The sequence below is a fragment of the Grampus griseus genome (genome assembly GCF_964374135.1).
Source record: "Grampus griseus genome assembly, chromosome: 8".
NCBI classification, from domain to species: domain Eukaryota; kingdom Metazoa; phylum Chordata; class Mammalia; order Artiodactyla; family Delphinidae; genus Grampus; species Grampus griseus.
Window position 1 is genome coordinate 89,878,170 of NC_139002.1, and position 19,736 is coordinate 89,897,905.

Genomic DNA, 19,736 nt, shown 5'->3' on the forward strand with positions numbered 1-19,736 from the left:
ATTTACATAAGAAGTGGTCCAAATGCCCATGGTCCCCACTCCTGCTACACTGCTATCTCTCTCTAGTTCCCTCAGCCTGCACCGCTGGTCTTGTGGGAAATTCCCTACAATCACTTGGTAGAGGAAGAGAGGGCCTAGTTTATAGCTGGTTCTGCAGAATATTCAGGCACCACTCCAAAGTAGATAGCTGCAGCACTGTAAGTCCCTCTCTGGGACAACTCTGAAGTATAGTGATAAAGGGAAATTCTCACAGTGGATAGAACTTAAGGAACACAGTGGTTGTTCACTTAGAAGGAGAAATGGTCAGACATGGAATTATACACTGATTCATGGGCTGTAGCCAGTGTTTTAGCTGAAGGACAGGGTCTTAAAGGGAACATGATTGGAAAACTGGTGATAGTAGAAATTTGGGGAAGAGATATGTGAATAGACCCCTCTGAATGGGCAAAAGACTTGAAGATATTTATGTCCTATGTCGGAACTCATGAAAGGATGGCCTCAGCAGAGGAGGATTTTAATAATCAAGTGGATAGGATGACCTGTTCTGTAGCTACCAGTCTTTCCTCAGCTACCCCTGTCATTGCTCAATGGGCTTATGAACAAAGTGGCTATGGTGACAGGAATGGAAGTTATGTACGCACTCCATCTTGTATCGAGGTAGGTATAGTTTCTTAGAATCAAAGATATTTCCTATGCTTGGTCTGAAGGTGAGTAGATGGCTTCCATGCATCTGAACAGTACAGAAGTAGCAGGTGGCATTCTTGGACCTGAAGGAATATTTCAAGTGTAATTTGTGTTGGGCTTAGACCTGAAGTCTGAATAGATTGAAGATATCTCAGTGGAAGCTTGAGTGGATTGCTGGCTTTGAGAATTATACCCAACATTCATCCCCAAATCAAGTTAAAAACTATAAACTTTGACACAATCTCCTAGAAAAGTGTGGACTCTCAACATGATTAATACCAAATTTCTGCCACCCTGATAGAAATGTAGCTCAAAGTAAAAGTTAGTAGAACTTCTAGAAAATAAACTTATATTAATTAAAATTCTAACACATAAAATCTCTATGATTTTTCATACTTAATAATTATTAAATTCTAAATGGTAGTACTACTTATCACCCCAGTATTTTAAATAACTTTTATTTGGTACTTGGATTGTCTCTTTGGTCCTGATCTTTCACTTCTTGGCTATAATATGGGTGTTAGAGTCTAAAAAAATCTGTCTAAAATAGTCCCCTTGCTGCTGCTTTTTTGTAGAATTCACTTATGGATTATAAGAATAAGAATTTAGGACTTCATCTTCCACATTCTGCTGGTCAATGAATATGTACTACAGTATGTAATAATACCTAAGTCCTTCCTCCACTCTGAATTCAATCCAATTCTAATATTAGATTTTGGAAGTGGATTTTGAACATGGCCTGTTTGACTAATGAGATGATCATTTTTCTATTCTTTTCTATTTAAATGCTGAGTGGCGGAGCTGTATTTGGGAGGGCAATGATTTCATTACACCGACAGAGGGAACTGCATTTCCAAAAAAACAAAATCCAAGTTGGCTAAGGGAAAATGTTCCATATCACATTGAAGGAGCCACAAGAGAAATGCCGACAAAATGTCACCTCACACACAATGACTATAGGATTACAAAAATCTAATTAGCCATTTCATTAACTGAGTTCTGTATGTGGAGATGGTAAACAATGGGGACTCCGAAGCATCCATTTGTCAGAAATCTATGGAACTGTCAGGGAGGTTGTTCAATAATTTGTTCCCTGTATTTTTTCGGGCAGGGCTAGGAGGATTGAGTGACATTAAAAGTGACTTATTACAGGTTTTTAAAAACAGGGCACTTTCGGGGTGCTAAATCCAGTATTGTGAATATATTGACAATGATGATTTTAAATTGTTTCTTTTTTTCATCCCACACAAGCTAATTAGGTAAATTTATAGATATGATGTTACAAGGGTCACATCTGTCAAAAGTCATCCAAAAGATGCTATTTGGCGCAATTGTAGGTGCTATTTTCATATAGCACTTACACTATCTACTGATTATCCAATTAGCTTAAAACTCTTTGAAGGCATGGGCCTCGTCTTACTAGATTCCATAGGTTTTAGTGTCTGAGACATTTTTGAAGTAATGAATAAGTGAAGGAAACAATTGTTAAAGGAGCAAAGGATTTTAACTTCAAAATAGCAAAGCAGTATAGATCCAAGAAAAATGGAGGAAAATTGATGCACTGTCACAATTTCCAATTTATTGAAACAACTCACTTGGTCTTCAGTTTAGTTTCCTAGTAAAATGCTAAGAATTGCCACTGAATTTTGATAAGGATGTTATTGAAGATGAAAAGCACTGAAATCGACAGCAGTCAAGCTTCTGTCAATTGTAACATTTTACTTTGGGGCTGGTTAATGTATCTGCAAAGGTTATTGCACATTAGCAAAGCACACAGTGAATGATCAAGCCAATTGACACTTCTCTGGTGTAATTGGTGGCTGCCAATTTGTCACTTGGCCTCTCTCACTTTATAGGTCATAATTATAGATTGAGTCCATGGTGAGATCTGAAGACTTTATCCCAGCTGCCTTCAGGGTGTGGTTTTCAATGCTTCAGTGAAGGAGAAATTTGTAATGTTCATATTGAGAGATATATAGAGAAAAATGAGGGAAAGTTCCTTCCAAAACAAACAAACAAAAAAGCCAAAACCCAAAACCCTGACTCTTAGATAAAAAGCAATGAGAAGAAAGGGTAAACCTAAATGGGAGTTGAAGGATGCTGGAAATGGCCGTGAAGATAACCAAGACTATCAACAGAAAGTACCTTTAAGTCATCTACAGTTGTTTATACAACGGAAGATACATTAAAGAATGATGTATTGTCACTAAAGTTGTGGGGGAATTTTGAATTTTAGACCAACTTCAAGTTCACATGAATGCTTGGGTTCTGATTACACTTACATCAAGGGTGGATCTACATATAAAGTATGAGGGCTGTTACAGTCACTGCATGGCAATTATGAAGTGAGAATTTCCAATGAACAGGTTGACTATTTTTTGCACAGGATGCTGTATCAGCCCATTTGACTGATGTCTGGGGGGCAGTAGTTTAGGTATCATGAGCATAATGCAAAGATTCTTCTCTTTAGAACCAAAATTTTATTTTCCCATCCTATATTTATATCTCAGAATATAGCACAGGATGGAACAAAAGGCCAAAATTCTAACCAACTAAGTACTTACATCTCTATAAACTCTCACTTTGCGGATGAAGAGGCTGTGATTCAGCCCCAGAAGTTCAAGACATTGACACTTGCAAAGTTCACCTGCAAAAAAATAAAATTCTGCTCGAATAACATAATGGAAATTCAGGACATTTACTTTGTTTCTATATATATTGAATTTGTTCAAAAACTAATTTTCTACCTAGAGCAGGCACCAGCACAAACAAACAAATATAATAATAGAATTTTGGTTTAGAATACCAAACAATGAGATTAATGAAGTAATGCATTGTATTGGAGGAAACTGCATTAAAGAAACTTCGAGTGACAGAATTGGTTACTTTCAGTTTTAAAGTAAAAAATGAAATTTTTTTTTAAGTTTTTGTCTTTTGTCTTTACAGATATTCAGGAGAAGGTGTCATTTTAAAGACTGATATCTTTATAAAGCGATTTATCTATTAGCCATTTTATTGACTAGGATTCACAATGATCTCCTTCAATTAAGTACAGTTACTTCTTTGTTTGAACTAAGGTCTCTGGATATTTTACTGTCATCAATATTGATCAGTAAGAGATAATGAGCTTATAAACATAAACATTATAGTTATTTTCATAATAACACTAAGATATTAGTGGCCTTTTTTCACTGTGTTGACATTTATCCTGATGTTACAAAAGCAAAAGTGGTCAAACAATGCCGTAGAAAGAAGCACGGCAGCCACACCAGACTGCTAGGTAATCACCGTGTTCTCCGTCACCACACACTAACAGAATGCTATGCCAGTAATACACAAGAATGTCCTTAATGAAAGTGAATAATATTAACTTTATGAAATCTCAACACTTTAGTACATTTTATTTTTTATTCTATTTTATTTAGTATTTTGTGTTACAAAATGAGGAGCACTTTGTTGAAAACCGTAGTAGATGGTTGTCTATAGGAAAAATGCTTGTACAGTCGTTTGAGTCGTGCTGAGTTAGCTGCTTTTTTCACACAACACCGTTTTTACCTGAAAAAGCGTCTGAGAGGGGAACTATGCATATTGATAAGCATTTGTGGACTTTTCTCCAAAAAGGAACAAAAAGTCAGCCTATTCCCATAAGGAAAACAGTAGACTTTTTAAACCAAAGATACAATTTGATATTTCAAGTGAGAATTAGAATTTTGGAAGACCTATATCTGCCATGTGAGATTGACAACTTTTCAGTACTTAAAGGTGTATCTGATAATATCTGTGGGATTTTAAACAATTGCAATTTTTGATACAATGAATTGAATCAACATTTGGAAGTTGTATGTAACTCAGCAAACCAATATTTTCTAATTGAAAAATTCATGTTGGTACAGATCCTTGCAGGAGTAAAAGATCTATTCAATGGATTTTAATGTAATACAGCAAGAAAAGTTCATTGATAAGGACTCAGATTCTACATTAAAACTAACCTTTAAGAAACTATCCCTTGGTGTTTTTTCTCATAACATGAACAGTGATATCCAAAATAATATTAACAGACTTTACAAGTACTAATTCCATTTCTAAATATATATCTGTATGTGTGGCTGTTTTTTTTTTAAACATACCTCAACCTAAGTAGCATATCACAGCAGATTGAACATCCAGCTGTCTTCTATTAAACAAGTCCTTCAACACTTGAGATTTGCAAAAAAGAAAGAGAAATAAAAGAATGTTTCTCTTCTCACTAGTTATTTTTGTTTTGAAAAATACAACTATCTTTCATAATTATGTTATTTATGTCAACCATTAATAGGTTTTTTATTTTAAATAAATAAAGTATTTAAAAAATTCTCAGTTGTAATGTCAAATACAGATAGTATTGGTAGATAAAACCACATTTAAAAAAAATGCTCTTTGGGATCCTCAATAGATTTTAAGACTGTAATGGATCTTGAGACCAAAATATATGAAAACTGTGATTCAGGTACATTATGTACTTTTGTTCCCTCCAAAAGAGAGGACATGAATTTCTAAACCACTTAATGTCTGTTGTACTTGTTATAATTAGATAATTAATAAAACGTTATTCACAATGTTGAATTATGTGTCAAGCGTTTTAATTTCTGATGTTTCTATGAAAACTAATTTGAAAGTAAATAGATTTTTTTAAAGAAAAGTTTATAAATTAGATATGGTTGAAGGAAGTGTAAAATACTGAGGGGAAATAGTGTAAAAATCTGGAAGGATTCTGTCCTCAGTTTGTAATGCCTTCAAATTCTTACTACCTCTTCAAAAAATTCAAATTAATAATCTTCTCATACATAACAATTTATGTTATGTAAGAAAATGAAGTGAAACTGGAGTCAGCAGAACCACACTACTAGAAACGTGCACTGGAAAGATCTTTCCCTACAAGAAAAAAAACTGGCTATTGATCATCCTATGTATTTTAACTAACAAGGTATTCAAAACAGTTATGCATTGTTTTTAATGACACCAGATTTTGACCAATTTTGAAATTAATTGACCAAATACTCATCATGCTAATACTTGTATTGAGCTTTTAGTTTTGTTACAGTTCACAGAATTCAATAATCCTCCATAATGGTTCTTGTAACTAATATGCCATAATATATAAATTTAATTCTTTGCTATTTAAATCAACTTCACTGAGAGATTATTTACATAAAATAAACCCATTCATTTTTCGTATCTGTTTGATAAGTTTTTGATAATTACTCCCAGATACAACCATCCCACCAATCTTGAAATAGAACATATCCATTATCTCAGAATAATCCTTTATGTATAAACCACTCTTAATCCCTATCACATAGAAAACCAGTATTCTGATTTCTTTTGACATAGATTAGTTTTGCCTTATACTGAATTTTACATAAATAGAATCATACAATATTATAGTGAAAGCCCTGACAGTTATTTTTTATTTTTTGCAATACAAGAGCATAACTTCAGGTTTAATTGCTGAGGAATACATTACAAAGAGGAATTTCCTTCAAAGATGGCTATGGTAAATGAACACAGGGCCAGCCACTCCACTAGATAAAGAGACAGGCCACTTGCCCCCACGGAGGCTTCTTTGTTTTAGAAATCTTGGTTGATTTCAATAAGAGGCCATTTGGGCAAGCTGTTTTATTCTCTTCCCACGCTTTAAATTCCCACCCTTAGGTTTTTAATTCCCTGACAAAGAATGAACTTGAAAAACCCAGGGTGGGTCCCCACCCTCAACCCCAATAAAAGCAGAATTCTAGGTCCATGGGTTATCTCTCTCCCCATGAACTTGCTGTGTGGCTCCAGGTGTGCTGTGTAATTTCCAGGTCTTGTAAGTAATAAACCCCTGTTTCTTTCAAAGTTTCCTGATGGTTTTTGCTGAAGGGCATCTTGCAACCACAATAAAAATCACAAGAGCTGATCCAACCACAGCATTGGTTATTGATAGGCTGAGACCAGCACAGAACAAATATATATTATTTTCTGTCTTACTTTTTGTTCATAAAATTCTTTTGTGTATTAGTAGTTTTTATCCTTTTTGTTACTGAGTAGCATACCATTATATGAGTGTACAGTGAGTTGTTTATCCATTTACTTTTTGGTAGAAAATTGAGTATTTCCAGTTTGGATCTACTAAGAATAAATCTGCTGTGAATATTCATGAACAGGTCCTTTTGCATATATATATATATATATATATGTATGTGTGTGTCTCTCTCTCTCTCTCTCTCTCTCTCTCTCTATATATATATATATATATATATACACCTTGGTCATGTACCTAGGAGTGAAATTTCTAGGTCTCATGAAAAGTATATAACTTAAAGGTAACTGGTAAACTTTGAATCAAAATGATCGTACAGTTTCACACTCCCACCAGCAACGAATAAAATTTCTAGTTGCTCAATGTTGTTGCCTAAATTTAATATTAATTTTTTATTTTTATCTTTCCTTTTAGGTAAGTAGTCTTATCTCTTGGGTTTTTTTTTTTTTTTTTTGCCGTACGCAGGCCTCTCACTGTTGTGGCCTCTCCCGTTGCGGAGCACAGGCTCCAGACGCGCAGGCTCAGCAGCCATGGCTCACGGGCCCAGCCGCTCCGTGGCATGTGGGATCTTCCCAGACCGGGGCATGAACCCATGTCCCCTGCATCGGCAGGCGGACTCTCAACCACTGTGCCACCAGGGAAGCCCTCTCTTTGGGGTTTTAATCAACATTTCCCGATGATTAATGATGTTGAACATCTTTTCATGACCTCTTAGATATTCATATATTTTCAAATCCTATAACCATTTTTCTTCTTCTTATGCTTTAAGAGTGCTTTACTTATATATTATGGATATAAGTCTTTGTTATATTTCTATCATGTATATATGCATATGTATTTTTGTGGTTTGCCTTTTAATTTTATTAATCACATATTATTCATTGCATCTTGTAAAGACCAGAGTTTTATTTTAATGTAGTCCAAATCATTATTATTTTGATTATTTTTATGCTTGTTGTTTTATGTTCTTTAAGCAATCCTTTGCTATCCCAAAGTTATAAAGCTTTTCTCTTATATTTTATTGCAAAAATCATATCACTTTACTTTTTACTTTTAGGGCCATGGCCCATTTTGTGTTCATTTCTGGGTACGATATAATATAAAAGTGAATTTTTAAAAAAATGTTGTTTCAGAACCCTTGTTGCAAGTAAAATCATTTTTGGTTTGAATTATCTTTGCACCATTGTTCATTGACAATCTATGTGTAGACTCTTTCTGGACACTGAATTATTTTCTATTAATCAATACATTTACCTCAAGCAACATTTTCTTCACTATTATTTTTACAACACCTCTTGTTTACAAACAAACAAAAAAACAAAACATTCTATCCCCATTGAATTCCTTGAAATTTTGTGAGGAATCCACTCCCTGTGTGGATTAACTTCAGGACAATTTAATCTGTTCTACTGACCTATATGTCTATTTCTATGCACTATTTCTATTTCTGTCCACTATCATTATTAGTGTAGCTTTCTAGAAAATCCTGAAATCCAGGAGTTTAACCTATTCATCTCTGTTCTCTTTGCAAAATTTTTTAGCTATTACAGAGTTCTTTGTTTTAAGAGTTTACGTTTTTTGGAGCAGTTTTAGGCTTACAACAAAACTGAGAGCAAGGTACAGAGATTTCCTGTATAATCCCTGCCCCACGGTTACAGAGTTTTTTCACATCCATATGTAATATTTGAGAAACAGTTTTCCAATTTCTACAAACAAGCATGCTGGAGTATTAAGAGAAAAACACTATTTCTTTTACTCTACCCACAATACTTCTGACACCAAATGGTTGTGCATTTTTCCCACACCAACCAATCCTCCAACTCTCTGGACACCAACTGTGTGTCCTACAATTCAGTTATGATACTAACTACCTGGAGTGACCACAGATCCCACAGGTAAAAGACTTAATCCTACAAGACTACTCCCCACTTCAGATGCTGGTTGTAAGTCCTGGGGTTGTAAACGGACTATAAATTGGAGGTTCCCACAAGCCCCTCCTCAGTTTCTATGATTTGCTATAAGGCCTCACAGAATTCAGGGAAACACTTATGTTTACCACTTCATTATAAAGGATAATGAAGGATACCGATGAACAGCCAAATGAAGAGGTACACAGGGAGAAGTCTGGAAGGATTTCAAGCACAGAATCTTTGGTCCCTGTGCATTTGGGGTGTGCCACTCTCCCAGCATCAACCCAGAAACTCTCCAGACTTTGTAATTTATGGATTTTAATGGAGGCTTTATCACACAGGCATGATTGATGATTAACTCTATCTCCAGCCCCTTTCACCCTCCCAGAGGATAAGAGGTGGAGTTGAAAGTTCCAAGCTTCTAATCATGGCTTGGTCTTTCTCATGACCAGCCTCTACCCAAGAGCCCACCCAGAGTTGCTTTATTAGAACAAAAGATGCTTCTGTTACCCAGGAAATTCCAAAGGGTTTGGGAGCTCTGTGCAAGACATTCTCATCACTCCCATCACTCAGCAAATTATAAGGGTTTTAGGAGCTTTATTTCAGGAATCCAGACAAAAGGCCAAAGTTAGAACAAAAGATACTCCTAGCACCCCTATCACTTATGAAATTACAAGGGTTTTAGGAGCACTGTCAGGAACAGAGACAATATATATGTCTTATTATGTCAGAAGTATTAATATGGGTTGCATTATGTCTATAGAAAAATTTAGGAAGAATAACATCTTAAGAATGTCATCATTTTGTCAAACACATTTTATACATCTGTTAAGAAGATCATGTACTGTTTCTCCTTTATATATTTTTGATATGGTAAACTACATTGATTGATATTTGAATTTAAAGTCAATTCTGCATATCAGGAATACACCCATTCTTGGTCATGAAGTGTTAATTTTTAGAAACAGATGATTAATTTTACAACAGAATTTTGTATCTATTTCTTGAAGAATATTGGTCTTTGGGTTTCTTTTGTATTCTTTCAGGGGTCTTGATATCAAGGTTGTAGTTGTAGAATATTCTTTGTTCTTTCAAGCATTTGAATTTTTTGAAACTATTTTTATGGCTCACAATATGATCTACTCTGTTAAATGTTCTATATGCATTTGAAAAGGTAATTTATTATGCCATTTAAAGCTATCAATTAAGTCAAGTTAGTTGCTAGAGCTTTTCAAATATTGTATAGTCTTACAGATGTTATTTGTACTTGCTATTCATTCTATCAATCACTGAACCCAACCTGTTAAAACTGCCAACTGTAGTTATGTTGTTTCTCCTTTTAATTTTGTCATTTTTGCTTCATATATCGTGAAGCTTTGTTTTTAGGTGCATACACATTTAAAATTGCTAAATATTCTTTGCAAATTGATTATTTTATCATTATAAAGTGTTTCTCTTTATCATTATGATCCTTCCTCATTATCATTCCTTTTTATCATTATTTTAAGGTATATATATATATAATACATATATATATATATATTCTTTACTTCACATGCTCTTTTATTCTTTTTATTTGATGTCACAGATAGCTACATGAAGGTTTAAATGGGATTTTAATTAAATCAAGTAGTATTATTGTCAGCTAAGCACCTTTGCGGATGTGTGATGGCCAAGAAAGCATACACCTCTGATTTGAAAGTATCATTGTTTCCTGATGTATGCAACTGTCTAGAAACAGTTAAAATTATTGTATCTTTTTTAAAGGAATGTATGTCCTTTATTGGTGTCTGATACATGTTCTGTTAACAACTACATGGTGATATTTAAGATTTTCATTTTTAGTTGGTTGTTAGAATAATTATTTTGGTAAGCATTTTAGGCATTACCACTAGTTCACTTTGAAACAAAGCTATTTTTTCCTATTTTATCCATTGTTAATTTTTTCTTTCTTAATTTATTTTAAACATTAATAGTAATTACAAAAAATTGTAATTACATTACATTTTTAAAAGGCAATATCCTGTGTTTCCTGCATTTCCTAATTTCTTAAACTCTGGTAAAAGCTTTCATAACTTTTGCTCAATCAGACTTTCCAAAGGTTTTTTTTTTTTTTTAATCTCTAATTCACTCTATTTAAGCACTTGCTATAATATCTAGAATTGTTTCTGTATTCCTGACTGATCAAAGACTAGTATTATACTTCCTACTAGAAATGATTTCAGAAAATAGGTTCTCAATAATGGAAATCTGAGATTAGTTTTATAATCAGTGGGAACATGTGATACCAGTGGTCACTGGTATGCAGTGGATAGACAGTAACGTAATATATGGTTGTTTAGAATGGCATGTCTATTGAAGACAAGGTTTAGGCGACCAAAGTGTTGATCCAGCAGAATTTTAGGTTAGAAATAAGGCTAAATGATAGTAGACTAAATGGCTGCTTCTGACTTCACCAAAGATATTACAGATATAAAATAATTTCAGAGCTTAAAAATCTTAGCTCCATCCCCATTAGAGAACCAGCAACCTTATAAAACTACTCTAAAAGAACCTCTTATCTTATAGAAAAAGTGTCAGTAATCTTTACCTGAAACAAAGAGTTCCTTTGCTTAAATTAAAGCAGAATGTAAATTCATAACTTCATTAAGAATGATATGTGAGTTAAGAAATTCAACAAGAAAGAGTGGAATCCAGGACATTGTAATGGGAATATCTGAATGAATCAAGAGGAACAAAAAATCATAAATCCACAAATTCTTTAAGACTCCCTTCCTAGCTGGGCAGCCCTTTCATATATCTTTGAGCCTGTATGGTTGTAGAGACTATAATGTTTTAATCTGATGCAGAAACACTTCAAAAGGATACAGTTCTTCACAAGATCCACAGTCAAATCCAGATGCATAGCTAGAATCAGACATCAGCAATCAGCATTCTCCATGCAGATGAGAACAAAATCTGGATTAGGAGAATATAGCATGGACACTGGAAGAATTGAAAGAATCTATCATCAGTCTATCTATCTACCTATCTATGTCTCAACAGAAATTTGGGGAATATTTTTAGGAATTGATTGAATTGATTTTAAGGATTTAAATCAAGAAGTAAGGGGCATCACATTGGATTGGACCAAATTAATCAATATGGGTGCACTTATCAGATGATCTGGATTCAATAGGTTAGCTTGAGAGCTGTCAATAGCTTTCCCACTCGACTTGAAATTTTCTCCAATTTCTCTCCTCATACATTCCCTTTAGTGGGGTTTTCTTCAGGTTTTGCAACTATTCTCAGAATTTTATCTGAGCCCCAAAATAGCAAGTTTCCTCAGGGTAGAAGGTGTTGCAGTCTGCTCACCCGTCTGAGACTCTGAGGTTCTGAGCTTCTCCCAATGCCAGTGTCTTAAGCCATTTAGTTATCTCTAGAGTTTTCCACTACCTTCAAGTAGATAACTTGTGTATTTTTAAAAATAAATTTTCTACTTGCTCTATGAGGAAGCATTGGTCTGCTGGCTAACATTTTCTAACTGAAAACAGAATTTGAAGACATGTATTTAATTTCAGTATATCCAAAGGGAATTGTAAGTGAATTAAAAAAAATTAGCATCAAAAAGATGAGTATAGTCATCTTTATCTTAATCAGACTTTATGCTTCTTTTAGCATAAAGAGAAGGAGAAGGTGAGCACATCTAAGTATAAGAGACAGTTGCAACATGTTTGATTAAAAATTTGGTTCTTATTTTGTTGAAGAATTACTCACAGTTAGAAGAACCAGTACAGATGATTGTAGGAAGGGACACCTCTGCTTATTTTACCCTCCATAACAATTAATTTGCTTGTGTTTGTTGAACTTACTTTTCTGCACTTATAAGAATCGCAAGTGATTGAAACTTAGAAACTGTTTTTCCCAGACTCTGCAGCCAGCAGATTCAAATTTAGGTTATACTAAAGAGAGATACTCACAGAATAAGAGATAAGTAGAAGAGAGGCAAAAATGGTTATTATGCATATTTATGCACTTCATGGGATGGTTGATATGTTTTGATGGAGGCATTTGAGTGTCCTCTTGAAAATCACACCATTTGGTCCCATAGGACCAGAGATCATTGGTGGCAGTTCCTTGAATTCCTTGTATTAGTTTGCTAGGGCTTCCATAATAAAGTACAACAAGCAGAATGACTTTATTTATTTTCTTACAGTTCTGGAGGCTAGAAGTCCAAAATCAACGTGTTGGCAAGGTTGGTTTCTATTGAGGCTTCTCCCCTTGGCTTGCAGATGGCCACCTTCTTGTCATGTCCTCACATGATTTTTCCTCTGTGCATGCATATCCCTGGTGGGTCTCTCTGCTTGTCTAGATTTTCTCTTATTATAAGGACACCAGCCAAGTCATATTAGGGTCCACCCTAACAGCCTAATTTTAACTTAATCACCTCTTTATTGGCCCTCTCTCCAAATACAACCACATTCTTGGGTACTGTAGGTTAGAGCTTCAACCTATGATTTTGGGTGGGTACAACTCAGCCAGTAACTTTGGGTTTCTGATCATCAAAATGCTACCAGAGGCTTTACCCAAACCTTTTCACACTTTTGTAAACCTCTCTTCCTTCTATTAACATGCTTTTATTTGATACATTTAGATTGGTTTTTGGCTTAACTTTGGCTGATAAAGAATCAAATATATTTTTATTTTGAGTCAAGGACTCAATCAAGAAGACACTCTAGAAACTATCTAGAAGACTGTTGGCAAACATTTCTCAAAGGGCTAGATAGTAAATCTTTTAATTTTTATGGGCCAAGAGAAAGGATTAAGAATATTACTTAGGTATTTGTGTAGCCATTTCAAATGAACGATTTAACAATGTAAAAAACATTCTTTGTTTGTGGGCCAGATTTGGCCCCTGGGCCATAGCTTGTTAGTTCTTGATTTAAATTATTGGTTCGTTTCTAGATACAAAATTCTGAAGCACAAAGAGAAAAAAAAATCGATTGTTCAAGTCACAAAAACTATTGGGACAGCACTTCGTGAACAAAACCCAGATCAGCTCTGTCATGCTGCTTCTTCATCTTAGGGTCTGTCATCTGCAGAATGTTATTCTCAGTAGTACAACCTATTGTGCAATGTGGATTTACCAACCACAGGAAAGGATTTGGATTTGTTGAATCAAACAAACGTGTATGCTATAAAAACACGAGAAGAGTGCATTCCTACTGGAATTTGGTTTAGACAATCTTTATAAGGAAGAAGTCACTTTAAGGAGTCTATGTTATCCCAAACATATGCACCTTCAGTTCCCCAGGCTAGTGCTCCAGTTAGAATGCCATAATAATATAGAGCTTATTTTTTTACATTAAATATATTTAGTGATGGTTTTATATATTCCCTCAGGTAATAATTTAAAGATATGTATTTTGGAACATTATAATATACTCTTTATAGCACTGTGCTATATACACCTGAAAGAAAAGAAATGAACATGTATCAGTCCTTATCCATGTGGGTTAGCCATTTGGATAAAAAACCAAAATCATGCAACAGGTAAAAGCTGTCACTTTTTCTATAACTGCTTTTTAAAAAAAGAAGGGTAAGATATTTTCTCTCTGGTTTCTGTGCCTTTGTTTTCAAATGTGAACAAATGTACTCAATATGAAAAATAATGTTCTAAAATAATTTATTCTAACAATTATTCTTAGTCTCACATTTATACATCAATGTTCTTGGAACCACTAAAGCAAAAATTTATAAGTATTTCAGAATTATATTTTGATCTTCATTATAAAAAGATTCTGAGAAAAAACTCTATATGGAGAAGCTTTTGAATTTGTATAGATTTAACTTAAAATGTATCTTACCTATTAGTTGCTTTTCTTAAACTTATCTATATTTTAAGACATAATAACTAGTTGAATGCTTTGTCTTCTCAAAGTAATAGTGTGTTATAATAGCCACTATTTTCCTAATTAATTTTCTAATTATGACGTACTCTCTGGCTTCAAGTTCTGCATTTCAGCCAAGCTGAACTAAATAATAGGGGATTTATAATGTTTTATATCCATACTAATGTATGGGATACAATCAGGAAGAGAGATGCTAAGGTAAAATGTTGAAATAAAATTTTTTATATGAATTAAAATCTTATTTTTAAAGAAAATCATCTATTGAAAAGATAATAGTTCTTATCATTTGTCCTTTTTTATTGTTGTTCTCTTTACCACCGTAAAATTATTTATAAAGTCCTAACAAAAATAGATTTAAAAGACCTTTTGAATATATAGGTCATTATGTCAATGTTTCTATCTTCAAAAGTAGACATAATTAACAATTTTTGTGTTTCTAAAAAAATTATTACTCTTAAAGACTTTTAAAGTGTAGGTTTTAAGTCTTCATATCTTGGGGGAAAGCCATATTCTCCTACAATGTGAAAAATAAATACTGGATAAATTTTTTCTACTTTTTTAAAAACAACAACAAACAAGCAATGAATATATAAACTGACAAAGACTAGAGGACTAGCTATATCATGTTTTCTCTATGGGATACACTACTTATTAATGAGTTTCCTTGGACATGTTCCTTAAGTTCTCTAAGATTCAGTTTTATTTTATTTTTAAAATTAGAGTAGGATAGCTACCATATTGATTTTTCAAAATAAATATTTCATGAGTTTAGATATATGCATGTGTATATGTATTAAACATTTTAGGAATAGGCATACTTTTTAGTATATAAAAAGTATTCCCTGAATATTTCCTGACCATGTCCTGTGATTATTTTTGATTCAACTATTTACAGAATGGATGGTTGATAGTTGGATAGAAGAGAGAAAGTCGGAAAATGAGAAGATAAAAATGTATATACCTCGTACTTCATTACAGAACACTATATTAAGTGAACATCATTGGGGAAAGGGTAATGGACCTATTCTATAATATAAATGAGTTTTTTAAAATTAAGTAAAAGAAAAAAGTTTTTTAGATGCTTCTCTTTGATATCAAGTTGGATTAGATGTTTGAGGTGTTTTTATAAAAAAAGAAACTCATAATTATTCATATCTGCTTCTAGTAAGGTAAATTACCCTACATTTTAATAATTCCTTGTCCAGAAAAACGAAATGTAAGATAGAATAATCAGGAAAAAAATAGGTTATTCCCAGATTATGTAACTGAACATGTAGAATATGTAGAAAATCCAAAAGAATTTGCATATATATATTTATAAGTAGTTACACAAGGTAGCTGAATACAAAAGCAGTGAAAAAATCAAGAGAATTTCTATATAATAACAACAAATAAAAATAGTATTATATAAAATACCATTTTAAAAAAAGCACCAAAACATATCATATAAGTAGGAATAAATCTAATAAACACAGTACAGGACTTCTGGATAGGCAAATAAAAACTGTAATTGAGAATAAAGAATATAGATATGATAGATAGATGAATAGAAAGATGATAGATAGATAGTAGATAGCTAACAGATACTCCATGTCCATGGGTTGGAAGATTGAGTATTATAAACATTTTACTTCTTTCCAAATTGTTTTATAGAGTAATGCAAATCTGATAATTTCCAACACTTTAGTTTTTCATTTGTAAAAGTTGAGTTGATTCTAAAATATACACTGAAATGTATAGAGGGCCAAGAATAGCCAAGAAATCTTTCAAGAAGAACATCATTGGAGTATCTGTTGTACTAGTTAGCAGGAATTATTTAAAAGCTGTCATAATTAAAAGAGTGTGATATTGCTGCTAGGTTAGATGAATACACCGATAGAACAGAATAGAAAGTTCGTGAATAGACTAACACATACATAGGCATTTAATATACAGTAATGTGGCAATACAGAGCACAGAGCAACATACCAAAAAAAACTCAATTAAGATGTTGTGTAGATACCTATATATTAAAAAAAGAAAACAACCTGACCCCAACCACACATAAAAATCAAGTCCAGATTGATTTTAAATCCAAATACTAAAGGAAAAATAATAAAATTTCTAGACAATTGTATAGCAAATTTTTTAACATCTTAAAGTATGGAAAGAATTTAACAAGACAATGAAAACACTGTTTATAAAGGAAAAGATTGATACATCAAGCTGTATTAAATATAAGAAAACCTGTCATTCACTAGACACATTATATCTAATAAGGACATTTTAGTTACATTGTGGAAATTTGTTCTTATCCTTTAGACGTTCATGGTGACATTTTTACAAATAAAAAGAGATATGATATCTTGGAACCTTGACTTTAAAATAATCCAATTGTGGGTAAAATGGATAGGGTAAAAGTGAAACTAGATTGTCCATGGAGCAATAATTCTTGAAGCTGGATGATGATAGATAAAGATTCATTATACTTTTCCCACAAATTATCCATCAAATGTTTGAAAATTTTCACAATAACATATTTAAATCAACAGAGTAGGAAAAATCACTTACCACACATATAATAGACAATGGGCTCATACCCCAAATTGGTAAAGAACCTCTATAAATCAGTAAGACAAAAAGATAAAAAACACACAGAAAAATGACTAAGAGACTTGAGCAAACATTTCACAAAAGAAGACATTCAGATTTCCAATAGACATAGGAAAGAAGATCAACATCAATAGTCATAAAGGAAATGTAAATTAAAATTACAGTGACAGACACATCTGGCACAGCCACCAGAATGACTAAAGTTTTTAAAAATATTGACATACAAAGTGCTGGCAAGCATGTGGCACAAACAGAACATTCATATATTAATGATTGAAGTTTGAATTATTACTGACAGTCCTTGGGATCCCAGGCAGGCTTCCTGGGCCCCAAAACCAGAAAGGTGCTATGGATGGGATAACAGAATACTTCATTAGACAGAATGCCAAACACAGTAACTGTGTAATTTTTCCCCTGGAGGAACTCTCCTTATATCAGCAATAAACAGAAAGAGATCATATTGATAAATGGTACCAGAATTTTCTACCTTTAAAATAATCCCAGTAGAAAAATTTTAAAATGTTACCAACCTCAAGAAACTTAAATGTTTTGATTTTGCTTTAAATAACGCTGAAAAGATTGAAAATTTGGAAGGATCTGAAGGGCTAAAGAAAATTAACTTGATAAATTTCACTGGCGACCTGAGCAACAGTAAAACCCTGCAGCACAGTCTCCATCTGAAGGAGTTATTTTGCATGGGTAACCCACATGCTGACTTTGAACGTTACTGGAAGTTGGTGGTGGCAACTCCTTAACAATTAAAGTGTGGGATGATAAAGAGAGTTCAGAATGAATCCAAGAATTTCAGAATTTACCCATTAATTGGGGAGGAAAAGTTTATTGTTTCAAATGGGCAAATACAGAAAAGTGGTTCAGAGGAAACTTTAAGAACAGCATAAAAATAGATGAGAAGAAAAGTAACCCTGGCTTTGACAGACATTGGCACACAGATATCGTCACCACTATCCTGTTTTCTTTAGTGAACAAAGAACATCAGAACACTAGAAGTATGAAAAAAGGGTCCCAACCAAAATAAATTAGATGAAAGCAAAGAATAACAGCATTCTGGTATAAGCTTTCTTCAGTTTACTCCTGATTTTAGATGGGAAACTCTTAGACATGGAAAAATGATGGAAAGACCAAGACAAATTAAGTATTACAAAGAAGAAGGGTAAACCACCGAGAACTTTGATCACTAAAGTTGGAAAAGCCCTAAAACTAAATGAGCCCAAACTTGATTTCTCTTGAAATATGATGGAAGACAGAACCAGATCATCCTGGATCTTGCTGTCTATAGTTATAGGTAATTGATGTCAATGCGCAGTCAGTGTATGTGAGAGGAAGGCTTAAGGGAAAGTCACATCAGCTTATATTTCCTGAAGAGCTCAAACCTCACAGCAACTCTGCTAGGAAATCTTTAGTAATCTGCATGCCCAAAGTAGAAAAAGTAACTACAGGTGGTAGAAAACATCCAGGTCTTTGAAAACTACCTTGGACATAGGCAGAGAACAAACAAACAAAAGAAGCAAGCAAATTGAGAAACTAGTAGTAGATTCTAACATGCATGTATTTCCTGATGTAGCTAATGTAGTTCAAGAGGAAAAATACACTCCCCAAAGCGTTGGATCTGAACCAAAATTATACCAAGTAATGAAGATCAACGCTTTATTGTTAACCATGGATGCCTCCATTGATTTGAAACATTAGGCTGCATGGTCATTGACTGTGACCCATGAGGCTCAGTTTTACTCAACGCAAAGAGTATATGCATAACATTTATGGGTTAACAGAGTTATTTATCAATATTACTAATACAATGTTTTAACTCCTAACTTTGTATAGTACTACTTAAACTAGTTTAAAATTAAGATGTGTCCCTTGGGGAGCATGGCCACGATGGCAAAGTATGAAGACCATGAGCTCACCTCTTCCCACAGGCACACCAAAATCACAAGTACTTAGAGAGCAAATATTTATGAGAACAACTGAAGACTAGCAGAAAATATTTTCCAAAATAACAATATAAAGAAGGAACCACAAGGAGAAGGGAAGGAAGGGCAAAGATGCAGTATAGTCAAGATCCATACCCCCAGGTAAGTGACCCCCAAACTGGAGGATAATCACAACTGCAGAGGTTCTCCCCAAGGAGTGAGGGTTCTGAGCCCCACATTAGGCTCCCTAATCCAGGTGTCCTGCACTGGAAAGATGAGCTACAAGAATGTCAATCTTTGGAGGCCAGTATGGTTTCAGTACAGGGGAGGTAGAGGGATACAGGAAAAATAGACCCCTCTCTTAAAGGGCATACTCAAAATCTCACAGGCTCCAAGTCCCAGTGCAGAGGCAGTAATGTGAAGGGACCCTGGATCAGACTCACTTGCTGATCTTGGAGAGTATCCTAGAGAAGGAAGAGGCAACTGGGGCTCCTCCTGTGGACATAGACACTGGCAGCAACCATTTAGGGGAGCTCATTCTATCATGAAGACACTGGTGTTGGCAAGCGCCATTTTGGAATCCTCCCTCTAGTTTATTAGTGCTGGAAAATGGCCTCGCCCACCAGCCTGTCTCCACAAGTACTGGGATGCCTCAGGCCAAGCCGTTGGC

At 34.0% G+C, this 19,736-nt stretch overlaps 1 pseudogene across 1 annotated transcript; it reads left to right on the plus strand.

Moving 5' to 3' along the window:
• Window positions 1-492: 492 nt before the first annotated feature.
• Window positions 493-18,829, plus strand: LOC309826132 (dynein axonemal assembly factor 11-like; annotated as a pseudogene). The gene is made up of 2 exons: window positions 493-661; window positions 18,274-18,829. The product of its transcript is annotated as a dynein axonemal assembly factor 11-like (transcript).
• Window positions 18,830-19,736: the final 907 nt, after the last annotated feature.